This window comes from Equus quagga, chromosome 2, assembly GCF_021613505.1.
Source record: "Equus quagga isolate Etosha38 chromosome 2, UCLA_HA_Equagga_1.0, whole genome shotgun sequence".
Lineage (NCBI taxonomy): Eukaryota > Metazoa > Chordata > Mammalia > Perissodactyla > Equidae > Equus > Equus quagga.
Genome location: NC_060268.1, coordinates 171,946,326 through 171,962,564, shown reverse-complemented (window position 1 = coordinate 171,962,564; position 16,239 = coordinate 171,946,326). Strand labels below are relative to the sequence as shown.

General features: G+C 52.6%; 1 protein-coding gene across 1 annotated transcript in view; it reads right to left on the bottom strand.

Annotated features, from left to right (window-relative positions):
• GRK5 (G protein-coupled receptor kinase 5) overlaps nucleotides 1-16,239 on the bottom strand; it is a 214,377-nt gene that overhangs the window by 116,135 nt on the left and 82,003 nt on the right. The window lies entirely within an intron of this gene.

Sequence of the window (16,239 nt, the reverse complement as noted above, 5' to 3'; positions counted from 1 at the left end):
CATGATGGACACACTCACACTAGGGTCGCACACAGTGGACACACACACAACAGACACACAATGGACACACATTTAATGAACACACACAATGAATATGAACACATAATGAATATGCACATGTAATGAACACAAATATGCAATGAACACACAGAGCTGAGTAAGGTGCACACACAGGGCGTTCCCATCAACACCACCACTCCTTATCTGTGTGACAGTGGACAGACGTCAGAACGTGCAGGTGTGCGAACAGCAAGGCCCGCTGACTCTGGCCTAGGTGTCCCTGAGCCCAGCAACGTTTGGGCCTTAGACCTTGGACCAGGATGCACCTCTGTGTCATGTGGCCAGGAACCCCAAGGACTGAGATGCTGTCACCCACCTCACCCGAGAGTGGCCCTTAGATACCATCTGTCAGTGACTCGCCAAAGGTCACATAGCCCTTGAGGCCCCTCATTGTCTCAGGATTTTAAGGGCCTTTCACCCTTCTTCATGCAATCCAGTCTGTGAAGACTGGAGCTCAGTTAAAGAGACGTAGGGTCTTGGGCAGGGCCTCTGCACTCTGGGCTGGCACCCTGCTCTGGGTGGGCACGCAGCCCCTCCAGTCTTGAACCCTCAGAAAGGGTCTGGGCAGAGCAAGGCCCCTCTCTCCAACCAGTAAACTCAGGGACCCCGGAGGAGCTCGGCTCTGCACCCACCCCCAGCCCAGCATGTTTGAGGGCAGGCACAGAGTAGTCTCAGTGAATGGGACAGCCTGACTCATCTAAGCTGCTCTGGAAGCCAAGGCCATGTTCCTGATCAGTGATTGGATGGGATTCTGAGGGCGGGACCAGCACCCTCACCCTGTGGGCTGGGAAGTAGGAGAGGGAGCCGATGGAGGAGGGGCAGGACACCAGGACCATTTTTCTGCTCTCTGTCCCTCCTGTTTTCAACCTGGCCAACCAGCCCCAGCTACCTCCTCTCAGTCTCCGCAGAGGGCAAAGGCCTCAGACTCCGAGGAGCAGAATGAATGTGTACCGGGCACATAGAGTGGCCGGGCACCATTTGAACATTATCTTGTTTAATCCTCAGAATGACTCTTTGAGGAAGAAATCACTGGGCCCCCGTCCCAGATGAAGAAACAGACATCCGGGGTTGTGTAACTCACCAGCTGATGGCCTGTCCGACTCCACACTCCTCTTTCCTCCAGCCCGGGGCCAACACACGTGCACACGCATGCACACACTGCAGATCCCTTCCGCTGGCCAAGCTTGGCACGTGCCCTCTCCTGGAGTCCCCATTCTAACTCTACAAGGCAGAACTCTTACTGTTCCCACTTGACAAATAAGGAAACCGAGGCATAGGGAAGGAAAAAAGCAAGTCACCTACAGCTCCATAGCTCATAAACAGCAGATCCAAGACCCAGACTGAGCGGAATCCAGACCAACGCCCTCACCCTCGCCCTTCTGTCTGTAAACCTGCCTTTCGGGTGCACTGAAAGCAAGGGAAGTTCTCAGCGATCAGAGAAAGCTGGCATCAGACCTCAGGGGTGAGACAGCACCACTAAGAGGAGCCAGAACGGAGATCTTTCTAGCTGGGGCCCAAGCCTGCGAGCCCCAAGAAAAGACGCCACCCCAGACCCGAGGCTGCAGAGTTGTTCGGCTTGTTTGCCCCTTCACTGAACCAGCTGTCAAGATTTAAACATTAGGAGATTTCACATACGAATCCAGATTTAGGACTTCTCTCCCATAACCAGACATCCCACATGGCAAGAATCAGTAGGAGCTGGGCAGCAGCTGCCCTCGTGGACAGGCCATGTGGCCTCCATTCAGGCGGCCTGCCTGGCCTCCAGAGGGGTTACTACGTGCACCCCCAGAGAAGGGCCGCCGTCAGCCTAGAACTTGAGGTGGCCAAGTCAGGTGCTCCCATCTCAGCCATTCTCAGGCTGCGAGGCCTCAAAGGGCCATTAGAAGTCATCTAGTCCGCAACCCTTTCTACCCCCCGATTCCCACTACTGAAAAGTCATTCCCAGATCTGGCTAGGACGAAGCACTTGTGTGTGTGTGTCATAAAATATACACAACATAAAACTTTCCATTCTAACATTTTTAGGCATTCATTCTAGTGGTACAATGCTGTGCAACCATCACCACTATCCATCTCTAGAACTTTTCATCATCCAAACTGAAACTCAGTACCCCTTAAATAACTCCCCACTCCCTCCAGACCCTGGGAACCCCCATTCTACTTCCTGTCTCTAGAAAGAAATGAATTTGACTACTCTGGGTACCTCATATAAGTGAAATCATACTATATGTGTCCTTTGGGGACTCGCTTATTTCACTCAGCATAATGGCCCCAAGGGTTCATTCAGGTTGTAGTGTGCATCAGATTTCATTCCATTTTTAAAGCTGAATAATACTCCCTTTTGTGCATAGCCTACATTTGGTGGACATTTGGACTGTTTCCACCTTTTAGCTATTGTGACTAATGCCACTGTGGACATCTGAGTCCCTGCTTTCAATCCTTTTGGGTACATACCTAGGGGCGGAATTGCTGGATCATATGGTAATTCTAGCTTTTTGAGGAACTGATGAAGCCTTCTTGACAATAAAGACTCCCAGGCTGCACCCCAACTCTCCGTTGGGATATGACTTAGAAGAATTCCCAGGTGACTCTCAGATAGCCAGTCTACAGAAAGCAGGAGTTGATTTTACACACATACACAAAAGTTTGCATACTTTTTATAGATTTATCTATTAAGGAAATTAACACAGATTGATTAATTATTCAATTCATTCATTCTTTCACTATGCAGGTGCTGGGGACCTGGGGATGGGCAAGAGACAGGGTGTCACTGTCTTGAGGTGCCCGATTTAGTAAGGCAGACAGACAGCAAAGGCTTTATTTCAGTGGTTCTTGACCCCTGGTGATTTGTCCTCCAGAGGACATTTGGCAACGTCTAGAGATATTTTTAGTTGTCACATTGGGTGGGGTGTTACTGGCATCTAGTAGGCAGAGGCCAGGAACGTGCTTAAACATCATACAATGCAAAGGACAGCTCCCCACAGCAGAGAATGATCCAAAATGTCGACAGTGCCGAGGTGGAGAAACGCTGCTTTATTTAATGACCGTTTTGACCCACACTCAGGAGAAGTGCAGGGTTTGAGGGAGACTTGTTAGTAACGGGACAACGGTGGTGGTCGTGGGGGAGGTGGGAAAGGTAAGCCAAGGTCACCTGGAGGGTGTGAGGCGGAGGCTGGAGTTACCAAGGGAGGGTGGGTACCACACAGTCACATGGGGGCTGCCCCCAGGCCAAGGACGCAGACTTCCTGGCCCACCTGGGGCTTCTCTCCTCCTACTCCTTACCCCCTCAGCCCACAGAACAGGACAGTGACTACGGTAGGCAGAATAATGCTCCCCAAAAGTGTCCATGTCCTAATCCCTGGCACCTGTGAGTACGTTAGGTTACATGGTAAAGGGGAATTACGATTGCGGACGGAATTAGGATAATGACAGGGACATCATCCTGGATGATCTCGGTGGGCTCAGTGTAACTGTAAGAGTCCTTGAATGTGGAAGAATGGGGCAGGAGAGTCAGTTCAGAGTGATGCAGTGTGAGAAAGGCTAGACCGGCCGTTGCTGGCTTTGAAGATGGAAGGGGGCCACAAGCAGAGGAATGCAGGGAGCTTCTAGAAACTGGACAAGGCAAGAAAACAGATTCTCCCCAAGAGCCCAAAAAGAACGGAGCCCTCCGAACACCCTAGTTTCAACCCAGGGAGACCCATGTCCAACTTCTGACCTCCTGAGCTGTAAGATAAAACATCTGTGTCATTTCAATCTACCGGGTTTGTGGTCATTTGTCACAGTGGCAACAGGAAATAAACACAGGGACACTCTCAGCAGGGTGTCCCGTAAACGGCCACAGGGGTCCTGAATGGCCTCCCCACTCACACGTGACCTCCAGTTCCTCAAAAACTCCTGCGTAATAAATGTAGCTCCTCCATAACTCAGACAGGCTCGGGTGAGGTTCCCTGTCTTAACAGACAAAACCTGCCTCAAAGTGGTCACGTTCCAGACAAAGAGCCGGCTCTTCAGGGTGCTGTTGGGTTACCAGACTGCATATTTGATGACTGAAGTGTTGTACTGTTTATTATTTCAGTCGGATTTGATTGTTTCTCAGTATCCTGAGGTGGCCAGGCCCACCAGGCTGCTGCAGAAATTCCTTTCACATCCTGGTCCTATGGCCCCGCCGGGGAAGGGTGTCAGGCCTACAAAGGGCTAGGGCCACCACCTCCTCCTACTCAGGGCCAAGTCAGGCCCCAGAAGCTGAGATGGCCAGTTTCCAGGCCTGCCCATCACCCACAGGTCAGCCCATTCTCCTTGGTCAGGTTCAAAGCCCTTTGCCATATGGTCATCATCTCCCCAACTTTATTTCCCTCCCTGCTGTTGCTCCCAGGGCCTTTGCACTTGCTGTCCCCTCTGTCAGGAGCATCTCTTCCTACTTTTCTGAATGTTTCTCATCCATGCTTCAAGTCTTAGGCATGCACCCAGCTTCAAGGCTGTCCTGTGCACTGGGTGGTCATCCTGCAGGGCCTTCTCTGACCTCAGTAGCTGAAGCAGGCCCCATTCTTTGCCTTTGCCACCTGCCATTAAACAGTGCTTGGGAGGCCCTGGTTGGTCGGGCAGTCTGTCTCCCTCTCGCACACACTCATCAGTGGACAGATTCGCTTGTCCATTCTCCCAACATTCAGCACATTTGCACTGACGTGTCCAGCCTTTACACATGAGGTCACTACCAGATTCCCGGCACCAGCCCCAGCTCTTCTCACTTCCTAACATCTTCCTATTTGGTGGTTTACTTGCCCATCCACCATCTCCCTGCTCTGACAGCAGACTGTGGGGGCAGGGACTTGAGTTGCTTTGCTCTCCGTTATTCTCTCCTTGGCCCAGTGTCTATGCTCAAACAGTGTTTGCCAAGTGGATGCAAGTGTCACCTCTGACCCCTGTGTGCATCCTCCTCTCCCCTTGTGACCTCACAGAAGCAGCTCCTGATCCCTCTGCCTGCTGAAGCCCTGCTCCTTCAAGCCCCAGCTCTGATGCCCCTTCCAGAGCTGCCCTTGAGAGGCAGACCCCTTCGTCTGGCCCACAGCCCTGTCCCAGCTCAGCCCAGACCTGCTCAGTGTCCTTCCAGAGGGTGGGGCAGCAAACACAGTGCACGGTTAATTGCGAGCTTCATGAAGTTATGTTGACCGACTAGGTAAACGATTGTTTGCAGAAATAAACGACAACTTGCCCACCCTGACTCCCAGCCCCTGGGCTTAGCACTGAACCAGGTGCTATACCTTTGTATCTCATTAAGGTGGTACTAGCCCCATTTCACAGAGGAGAAACCTGAGGCTCAGGGAGAGGAATTAACAGGGCCAGTGAATGAACCGCACACCCAACCAGGAGCACATATCTTCCCCCATCGCAGTCATTTCCTGTCTCGAGCAGTTTTGGGCTTTATTTGCTTTACCAGCCAACCCCCTGCTGCTCATGGTGTACCTTCCATGTGCCGGAAACAAGTCAGCGGAGAGGATGCAGTCCCTGCCTGCATGGACGTCCAGCTTGTTCCGTGCTTCAAAGAGCAGAGATAAGCAAGATGGCTGGGAATGTGGCCTGGCAGGTGGGGGGCTGCATGGAGGAGGGGTGGCTCCAGCCAGGAAGGGGGTGGCAGCAACACAGGTCTGGAGCCAGGTGGGAGGGCTCCTGCCAGACGTGGGAAGAAGCCAAGATGTTGGGCCCGGGGACATGGGCTAAACTCCACCGGCTCACAGCTCTGGGGGAAGGCACCAAAGACCAAGGGGAAGGAGTCTAAGGCAAAACCTGGAGAGAGGTGGGCAACAGGAGGATGCAGCGCTCCCCCGACTCAGGGCCTTGAGCCCCTAGGAGGGGGCAGCCTCCAGGAAGGAAATTGCTCATCAAATCACTTCTGCTTTCTCCAGTCCCCAGGGTCCCCCTTGGCTGCCAGCAATGGCCTCGTGCAGGTGCTCCCCAGGGGGGCCTAGGGGAAGTGTGATAAGGGGGTGGCAGGGCAGGAGGAGGGAGAGCAGCCAACAGAGAGGGCTGGGGACTCCTCTGGCAGGTGGCGAGTCCTAGCAGGGGCTGGAGTGAGGGACTAGGGGAAAAAAGCAAAGTAATAAGTCACTACCCTTTCTTAAGGATGGCCAAGCACTCATAACAGGGTGAGTGACTGAGAACCTAAGTGGCTTTTCTTTTGCTCCTGCGGATGCCCCCCGGGAGAAATAAAAAGATCACTCCAAAAAAACTGCCAAGAGAAAACTGTCATTGTGGGGGAAGAAGTCGGCTTACTGTTATTCTTGTTGCTTGTACTGTTTTCGTGGGAGGTGTTTGAGCTTTGTAGGCAGAGGACTGAAATGAGCTGGCACTGAGAACGAGGGAGAAGAGCAAGGTGGACCCATGTCGTACTCCAGGGGGAGAGTGTGAGGGGGCCTGAGCTTCTGGAAGGCATTGCCCCTGTGGCAGCTGGACCCCAGTGCAGGTAGGAGGTTGGAGGATGGGGGGAGGTCCCATGATGAGCGACTCTGAGCTGTGAGGAGCCTCCAGCCTCCCTGGGACCCAGGACCAGCCTGGCACAGTGGAGTGGAGCTGCCAGCAGGGGCCCCTCCTCTGAAGGACAGGGACAAAATCAATAGCAGTGGTGACCCCAAAAGTCTGAGGTCTCATTTGCTGGAGTCCTTTGAGCCCCTGGACTTCTCATTCCAACCTTGGAAGCAGGGGGACAAAGCCATTGACCTTGGACTTCTCATTAATCTTACAGTATGGCCTGTTTGATCTGGAAATTAAAGAACTGTGGCATTTCTTGTACTTCCAGGGTCAGAGAGCAATTTGAAGGCATCATCTCGTTTAATCCTCACACCAACCGCCATGAAGTAGGGCCTCTTACTGAAACCATGTGACAGATGAGGACACAGAGTCTCAAATCACTCAAGCAGTTTGTGTCACACCCTGAACCAGGACCCAGGTGTTTTGACTCCTAGTCTAACGTTCTTTTCCTCGCTGGTGACAAATGAGCGACTGATGAGAGAAAGGGTCCTTGGGAGAAGCTGAGGACGCCTCTCGAATTTGTTAGAAAGACCTTCCTTCACACCCTTGAATCAGAGGTTCCTGAGTGATCCTTGGACTAGCAGCCTCCGCGTCACCAGGGAACTTGTCACAAATGCAAATTCTTGGGCTCCACCCTAGACCTCCTGAACAGGAAACTCTGGGAGTGGTGCCCAGCAATCTGGGGGTTAACGAGCCTTCCAGGTGATCACACTCAAGTTTGAGAACCACTGCCCTAAATCAAGAGGAAGTCCTTGAACATCACGTGGGAAATGGGACAACAGGACCACTCTTTCTGGGAATTGCTCTCTCTGTGATTTGTTATTTCTGCCCTGTCTACTTCCAAAAACAGTCTGAAGAAACACACAAGGGTTTGGACAAATTGACTGAACATACTCCTCCCAGCTCCAAAATTTAGTGAGCCTGGGCTCTGACAAGAACCCAGGTCCCTGTCCCCTGCCTGACATGAGTCAAGCATTCTTCTCGCAAAGACACTTGGCAGCCCCGACACCACTTACTGGGCCACGCATGAGCCGGGGCAAGAGGGCAAACTGTAAGAGGACCCTCCTGTTTCCAGAAAGTCCAAGGGAGATGCTGGAGAGCACAGTCAGCAACGACCTTTCTGGGTCCAGGTTGGAGAGACAGCCTCACAGATCCGTCGGTCTATCACCCCAGGCCCTGGTCTGGCTCCCTAATAAGCTGGACAGGACTCCGCTCAAACCCTGCCCTTACCATCAGTGCACATCTACTGGGTGCCCCTTTGCCTTCCGGGGGCCTTTGGACTTTTATTGTTTTGTGGATCCCAGAGAGGAGAGAATCACTTCTGGAGATGGGCTTGCTGGTATCTGCAGAGGACCTGATGAGTTTTGGGGACCCTGAGGAGGGTCGGGGTGCTGTTTTCCCACAGACCATGTTTCTCTGGACAGACTTTCTACCCAAATCGGAAAACCGTGATGGGGATGCAGTCTCAGCCAAGGTCAGCAGGAAGAGAGACTCATTCAAGTTGACCCACAAAGAAGGGGATTATTGCCAGGATCATGGGGGCCTCTAAGAATCCAAAGAGAGGCAGCCAAGAGTAGCTGGATTTGCGGGAATAGGAAGGCCCAGAGACACGGAAAACCTGGGGCTGAGGTGTCTCTGCACCTGGCTCTGCCACGTGCCCCTCTGAGGCCAGGCCAGGCTCATCCCGTCTGCACAGGCCCTCACTGACTGTGGGTGTACAAGGAAGAAGTTGCCTTTGTCCCTGGTTCCTGCGAGGTAACCTCTAAGTCCTTGGAATTCACCGAGGGATAGGAGTGGGCCAGCCCCGAGAACCATACCTGAGTTTATGCTAACAAGATGACTCAAGGTGGGGCTGGCCATGGCACAATGACCAACCATGTGGTTAGGAGGTTGGGGTTTTGACCCAGGTGACAATAACCTGACATCTGGGGAGGGGAAGGAGGCTAGAGATTGAGTTCAACCACGTGGGCAATGATCCAATCACTCACGACCAAGTAATGAAACCCCAACAAAAACTCTGGGCTCCGGGCTTGGGTGAGCTTCCTGGTTGGTGACTGCATGTCAGTGTGCCGGGACAGCGATGCGTCCCTTGCAGACTTTGCCATGAGAATTGCTCCCTTTTGCTGGTTTGGATTTGTGTCCTTTTTCTCTAATAAAATTGTAATTCTAAGTATTGTGCATTCCTGAGTTCTGTGAGTCATTCTAGTGAACTGTCAAACCCGAGGGGGTGGGGGGAATCCTTGAATTTGTAGCCAGTTGGTCAGAAGTGCATGTGGCCTGGGGACCCCTAAACTTGCAGCTGGAGTCTGAAGGGAGGGCAGTCTTGTGGGCCCTCACTCTCACCTGTAGAGTCTGCGCTTGCTCCAGGGAGCTAGTATCAGAGTTGTGTCAAGCCCCCAAGTCCTCAGGACCCTGCAGCCCAGTTCACTGCCCGTCTGCCGGAATCCTGACCCTAAAGTCCCAAGGAGCAAATCTGATTAGCCAACACATCTTTTGTCTCCAAGCCGCATGTCGTGGGCCAGCCCAGATTCTGAAACAGCCCATCAGTTCTGGTCCTGGTCAATGGGGCAAGACAGAGGGGCCGAGGGAGCAGTGGGTCTCCCCAGGGCTGCAAGCTCAGAGCGGAAGCCCCCAGAGTGGCGCCAGGCATAAACAGAGGAAGTATGAGAGAGACCACAGAGACAACATCCTCACTTCCAGAACAGTTTGGAGCACTGCTGGTTAGTTAAAAGCACAAGGACAGGGCGTGAAGAGCTGCAAAGGCTGCCACTGCCCCAGGATTCCCAGCAGGGCCCCTTCCTCCTGCCATCTCACAGCTCCTCCCATGGAACGGCCTGTGGGTTGCAAGGGGCCATGAGGTTTGGAGAGGTCAGTTTCAGTCTAATGCGAGGGACCAAATTTGTTAGAAATCCAAATTACGTTGCAAAGTGGGTCTCGTTTGGAGAGGGGAGACCAGGAAAATTGGAGGGGCTGCTCTGAACATATTTTGGTCCAGGTCTGGGAGGTTCTGAGCAGCCTAGTGACTGTCTGTCGGAAGGCTCTCTGTGTTCCCAGCCGCAAGCGGCCGATGACTCATCCCCTCTCCGCTGGTCAAGTGGAAGGCGTGTTATAATTTTGCCTGTGACGTCTGTGGGGCTAAAGAATCTGTTCAATTCCTTTCCACCCAGGTGAGCTGTCAGGACTCGGTTTCTACGGCGCTGCCAGCAGGGCTGGTTTTCCAGAAAATACCACCATGGGGAGGCCGTGGGTGTTGTCCGAGGCCACGGGCACAGTGGAGGAGGCCGGTTTTTCTGATGAGGTAGTTTTCCCATGTCTGTTGCCTCCCCGCCCTGGCCTCCTCGCCACCAATATTTCTGTCTCAACCACCTGGGCTCCATTACCTTTGCCACCGCCAGAGTGGCACCCCCAGCTGAAGCTGATGAGGTGGGTGTGTGGCATCTCACTGATTCAAAGTCTCTTTTCATCCAGCCCCAAACAAGGCGAGATCCCAATTATAGGACCCAATCTGGGGCTGCGTCACCGAGTGACTCAAGCCTTTTCAAAAGGGACTTGACTCCAGCCAAGTGTACTTGCCGTGACCTCAGTCTGCAGGGGACTTTCTCCAACCCAAGGTACTTGGCAATCGCTGTAAAAGGCAAACAGGCCGGTAGGGGTGCAGGAGAAGGCACCACCCCCTGGCCTCAGTTTACTCATCTGGGACCTGGGGGTGGGGGGTGGGGGTGCCAGGACAGGGCATCAGAACCTTTTTTCATAAGACCTTTTCTTTAAGTTCCTTGTAGGTAAGACAGATAATAAGGAAGCTGATCAGGGGGTGGGGGTGGGGGGCAGAGCTTGCAAACACTAGGGCCTCATTCTGTCTTTGTGAGTCTCACTTTCTGGAAATACCCAGCACTTGCAGGGCACCCGCCTCTGTGAAGTTTCCTGGATGCCCCCTGAATCCAGGTGACTCCTGCTTCCATCTGCTCCTGCCCTGGGCTCCTCTGTCACCAAGCTGTCCCAAAGTACTTGAGCTGAGAGGTCTGGATCTGGGGGCACCAGGTGGAGATGCCCCCATAACTACTCGCTGATTGAAATGTTTAGAAGAAAACACAACACGAGAGGCTGCCAAAGGCTCCTTGGCCCAGAATCTTCTGAGAGGGGAGCTGTCCCGTTTATGCCAGGCAGCCTGAGGCCACGGTTCCTCTAGGCAGGAAGCATCAGGTAGCCCTGCTGTCCTCCAGTGTGTCCAGCGCCATCCTTGCTGAGCACAGGACCCCAGGGGTAGGCAGGAGAGCAGAGAAGGCAGATCTAGGGGGCACAGAAGCTCTCCCCACCCCAGGCTGCTTTCCACAGCCTGACACCACCACCACCTTCACCGCACAATGAGCACTGACCCATCGTACCATGTCAGAGACCTAAGGGATGGGCCCAGAATACAGGATCAAGCCCCAGGCTCTGTCCAGAAGGCTGGTCCTCTGGTGCGGGCGCAGCCAGGCCCAGGAGCAACCTGCCCAACTCAGTGAAGCCAGGAAGAGGAGGAGCGGGAGGTAGAGAGGGACTGGAGGCCTTTCCAGGCCCTGTTAATGCCTCTGGGAGCTGAGCTCAGCTGCTCAGCCGGGGCTCCCGCTGTTCAAGGGGACCCTACCAGGAGGGTGGGCAGAGGGGAGCAGGACATTAGCACACTCCAGGCCTCGAAGCCAGCTCTGCCCTCTGAGGGACGGGATGTAGGGAGGCAGACACATAGTTGTCCTGACTCCAGAACATTTTGTGGTGCCTCAGCTGTCAGCTACAAGAACCTAAAACCTCCAGTACGTTCTCAAGAGGAAGTGCAGTGCTGAAGCGGTGTGAGGCGTGGGGTGTGGCACGGGGCATGTGGGGCCTGCGGGCAGGTCCCAGCACCTCCGGGCCCCTCCTCACGGCCACACCACAGCTGGGATTCCAGAACAGAAAAACCTCAGCCACAACCAGAAGGATCCCACAACCTCAAATTAAGAAAACCCAAACCAATACTAGGAACGGTAACTGGTTGCCCTGGGCACGGGGAGACATGGCCCTCCCCAGCACACTAAACCTGAGACAGAGGAGGCTCCTCGTGTGGCTTTAGGGGGTGTGAAGTCTGAGGGACAGTCCCTCCCAGGAGACCTTTGCTGCCAAGGGCAGTGCTATGACTGGGCCACCTCAACCAAAGGCTGCCGCCCTTGAGTGACAGCTGGGCTGTTTACCAGGAACTCATACACCCACCGCCTGGAGGCCTCTTCATCACAACATGATAAGTGGGTATCACTGCATGTTATCTGAGCCCTGCCACACACCAGCTGTGTGGCCTTGCTTAGGACACTCCGTATTTTCTCTTGCAAAGTAGGATGCTGTTACCCAATCTGTATTGCTGGGTTAAGGATTAGAGACAAATGTGCAAAGTTCCTAGCACAGAGTAGGGACTCACTAAATGTAGCCATTATCATCACTAGCACTATCCCCACCATCACCATCCCCACTACCACCATCATGACCACCATTACTACCACTATCAACATCACCATCATCACCATCCCCACCAACGATGCCACCACCATTCCCCAATCATGCCCCCTACCATCATCATCACCACCCGCACCCCCACGTCGCCATCATCATCACCACCATCCTCCTCACTGCCTTCACCAGTACCACTGTCAACATCACCATCATCACACCACCACCATCACCACTGCCACCATCATCACCACCATCATCACCACCATCGCGACTTTTGTAGATGAGAGAACTAAGGACACAGACCTAACAAGGGACAGACAGCAGGTTTCAAGCCCAGGGCTTCTGTCTCCAAGTTCAGCCATCTTTCCATCCAACCACTACTGCCTCCCAACACACACACACACACACACACACACACACACACACACACACACCCCTTCCCCATCAGCATGATGTCGGCATCTGATGTTTGTCAGAGGGTACCACAGGGAAGTCGTGCAGGGGGCTACATGATTTGGCCCCCGTTACCTCTCTGACCTGCTACTACTCCCATACTCACTCCACTCCAGCCACACTCTCCTCCTCACTGTTCCTCAAACACCCCGGGCATGTTCCCACCTGAGGGCCTTTGATCTAGCTCAGGAGTTGGTAAACTTTTTCTAAGAAGAGCCAGACAGAGTCTCTGGGTCACACACAATACGTAAACAAATGGGCACAGCTGTATTCCAATAAAACTTTACTGCAAACGCAGGCAGCAGGCTGGATTTGGCCCCGGGGTCTTAGTTTGCCCCAGTCTATCTGCTCTTGCTGTTCCCTTTGCCTGGAACCTTCCTTCTCCCTAGGAGAAAACATCCTCAGGGTGAACACCTTCTCCTCCTCCAGGTTTTTGCACAGATCTCACTTTCTCCATGCAGTTGACCCTGACGACTTTTTTTTCCAATGAATAATTTATTGAAGTGAAATTCATAGACCATAAAATTAACCATTTAAAGTGAACAATTCAATGGCATTTAGAACATTCACAATGTCATACTACCGCCACCTCTAGCTATTTCCAGAACATTTCCATCCCCCCAAAGTAACACCCACTGACCACCCTTTTTAATGCTACAACTTGTGCCCACCCCCTGCCCCACCTCCTGATCTACCTTTCTTTTACTTTTTTTCCTTATCTTTCTTTCACTTACTTTTCTTTTACTTTCTCACTTCCATTACACAGATCACCTTGCAACATTCTACGTGGCTTATTTATTCTGTTTACGGCTCATTGCCCCGTCTCCGCCCTCCTTCCATTAGAATGTAGGACTCATGAGGGCAGGGAGCTTTGTTTTCTCCCCTGCTGTCTCCTAAGCACCCAGAACAGTGCTTGGCACACAGTAAATGCTCTCTAAATCGTTGATGAACAGATGGAGAGGCACGACCAGAGGGAAGAGATGGTTTCCAAATGGACTTCAAAACAGAAAACCCACATCACACACCACAGTCTTTTCTGAGCTTTCGTTTTCCTCCCTGAAAATGGGAACACAACCACCTTCCCTGGGAGAGGCAGGGCACGCACAGCCTCCCCTGCCCCCCTCCTTGCATGTGTCTCCTCCCATCTCCCTGTTCGGTTATCCTGACCTTGAACCAAGAGCCCCTCCTCCTCGGGCAGTGTGGAAAGAGTGGGGATTCTCATCAGACAGGCAGGGCTGGACTTCTGATTGCTCTGTCCACGAGCTGAGTGACAACAGCCACCTCCCCAACCTCTCTGAGTCACAGTTTCTAACTGGTATAATAACCAAATGGCCTTTGTAAGGGTTGGATGGAGTGTGTGCTTAGTCAGCACCAGCTGGGCACCAAGATGAGTTGAAGCCCTCTTGCTCCCCAAGCCTCCCCTTCCTGTGGCTTCCTCCCTTTTCCTCTATTCCTCTGTCTCTTTAGGAGTTGAGAGAACATTTCCTCCAAGAGAAGGCAGGTCCCCCTCCCCCACCGTCCTCTTGCAAACACTAATGGTCTTCTGAAAAATGATTTTCCTTGGAAAGGACATTTTTCAAACTTATTTTGGGGTTTACTATGCTTTTGCCCACACCGGTTTTCATAGTTGAGAGACTTTGGCCACAAAAATTACCTTTTCACTGCAGAAGTAATCCCCTTCTCTCAGCAAAGCCCTAACGCGGTCACTTTTGTCTCCACCATGTTTTCTCTGGGCTGGAGAAGAAGAGAAAGCGGGCAGAGAGGGAGGCGAGCTGACCCCTGAGCAAAGCCACTGGCAGTTGTAAGTTGGCCTCTGCAGCACAACTGTGGCTGTTTTGTTAGAGAAATAAACAGGACTATTTGCTCATGAAAAAATGTCCCAATTTTTCACAGGATATTCATTAAAATATTTGCATTTCCCGGTGAGTAATAACTATTTCTGCTGTCCCCAGAATTTTTGCATCATCTACTTAAAAGAAGCTGAACAGACTCAAGAAATCCTTCCCAATCAAAATCCACCCAGCGACCTGGGTACGTTGTGATGTCGATGTGACAGTGCACACAGAAGGGCTGGGAGGTCCGAGGTACAGAGGTCATGGTGAGCCAGGCCCTGGCCTGAGAGCTTCAGTTCCATTATCTCTGAGTCTCATTACATCATAGCAAAGTGGATTTATTTTGCAGGTGAGGAAACAAGCCCAGAGAGGCCAAGTATCTGGTCCAGGGTCACACAGCCCCTAAGTAGCTAAGCTGGGAGTTGAACCTAAGAACACTTGGTTTTTAACTCCCAGTCCACGAGGCTGATATGGAGTTAGTTCAAGGGATGGATGAGAACTGGGCCCTGAGAAAGTTCCCCCAAAGTCTGAGGCCACAGCAGTCCCAAACCAGTGCAGCACAGAGGCACCTAATGCAGAGGTGAAGGCTCTCAAATGGGGGTCCAGAAGAGAGTTCTTGATTCCTACCTGCCTTCACCCAAAACATGTACCTCTGACTCTCAGTAAACGGCACTGCCATTCACCCAGCCACTTAGGCCAAAGGACCGAGGTGTCACCCCAATTCCACCGTCCCCATGGCCTCTGGTAAACAGCCTTCAAAATGGCCCCAGTGATTCTTGCTTCCTGTATTCAATGTCTGTGTAGTCCCCTCCCACACTGAACCTGGGTAACCAATAACCAATGGGATGTGGTGGCAATGATGGAGTATGACTGCAAGGCTAGGTCATGAAAGTCGCTGTGCCCCCTGCCCTGCTCTCCTGGCTCACTTGCTCTGAGGGAAGCCAGCTGTCATGGTGTGAGGACGCTCAAGCAGCCCTGTGGAGAGGCCCATGTGGGGATGAGCTGAGACCTCCTGCCAACAGCCAGCATTAATTTTCCAGCCTTGTGAGTGAGCCACCTTGGGAGCGAGTCCTCCAGCCCCAGTCAAGCCTTCAGATGACGGCAACCTCATGAGAGACCCTGAGCAGGAACCACCCAGCTAGGCAACTCTCCAATTCCTGATCCACAGAAGCCATGAGATAACAAATGTTAATTACTGTCCTAACCTGCTAAGTTTTTAGCAATTTGTTACACAGCAACAGCTAACTCACACAGTCTTCCACCTACGACCATCCACCAAGTCCTATGGACTCCATTTCCAAATGACACATTGACTCTGCCATCTCCCTTCCCCTCCATGGCCACTGCCCTGGTCCAGGCCACCATTACTTCTCACAGGATGACCACAGCAGCCTCCTGGCTGGCCTCCCTGCCTCCATCTGGTCCTTGTCCAACCCACTGTCCATGCTGCAGCCTGGGTCATTCTATAAAAGGAACCCACTTCTAGCCTCTCCAACGGCTCCCCACGGCCCTTGGGACAAAACCTGAACTCTTCGCCATGACCTACAAGGCCTTGCAGGCTGAAGCCTGCCTGCCTCCCTCCCTGGCCTCATCTCCTGGTTCACCCTGCACCAGCCGCACTGGGCTGCCTTTTGTTCCTCAAATACACCAGTTCTCTCTGACTCTGAGCCTATGTGCTGGCTGTTTCTTCTGCCTGAAACACTCTCCCCATGACTCTTCCTTTGGTTTCCAGTTGAGAAGTCACCTCCTCAGAGAGGCCTTCCCTGATTACCCTGTCTCCTGGACACTCCCCAGCAACAGGTCTTGTTTATTCTCTTTATAAACTGTAATGACCTGAAATTACTTTATTCATTTATCTTTTAAACTTGATAAGATATTGTCAGCCACGATTGTCATCCACCCCTTCTCATCCCTTAGAA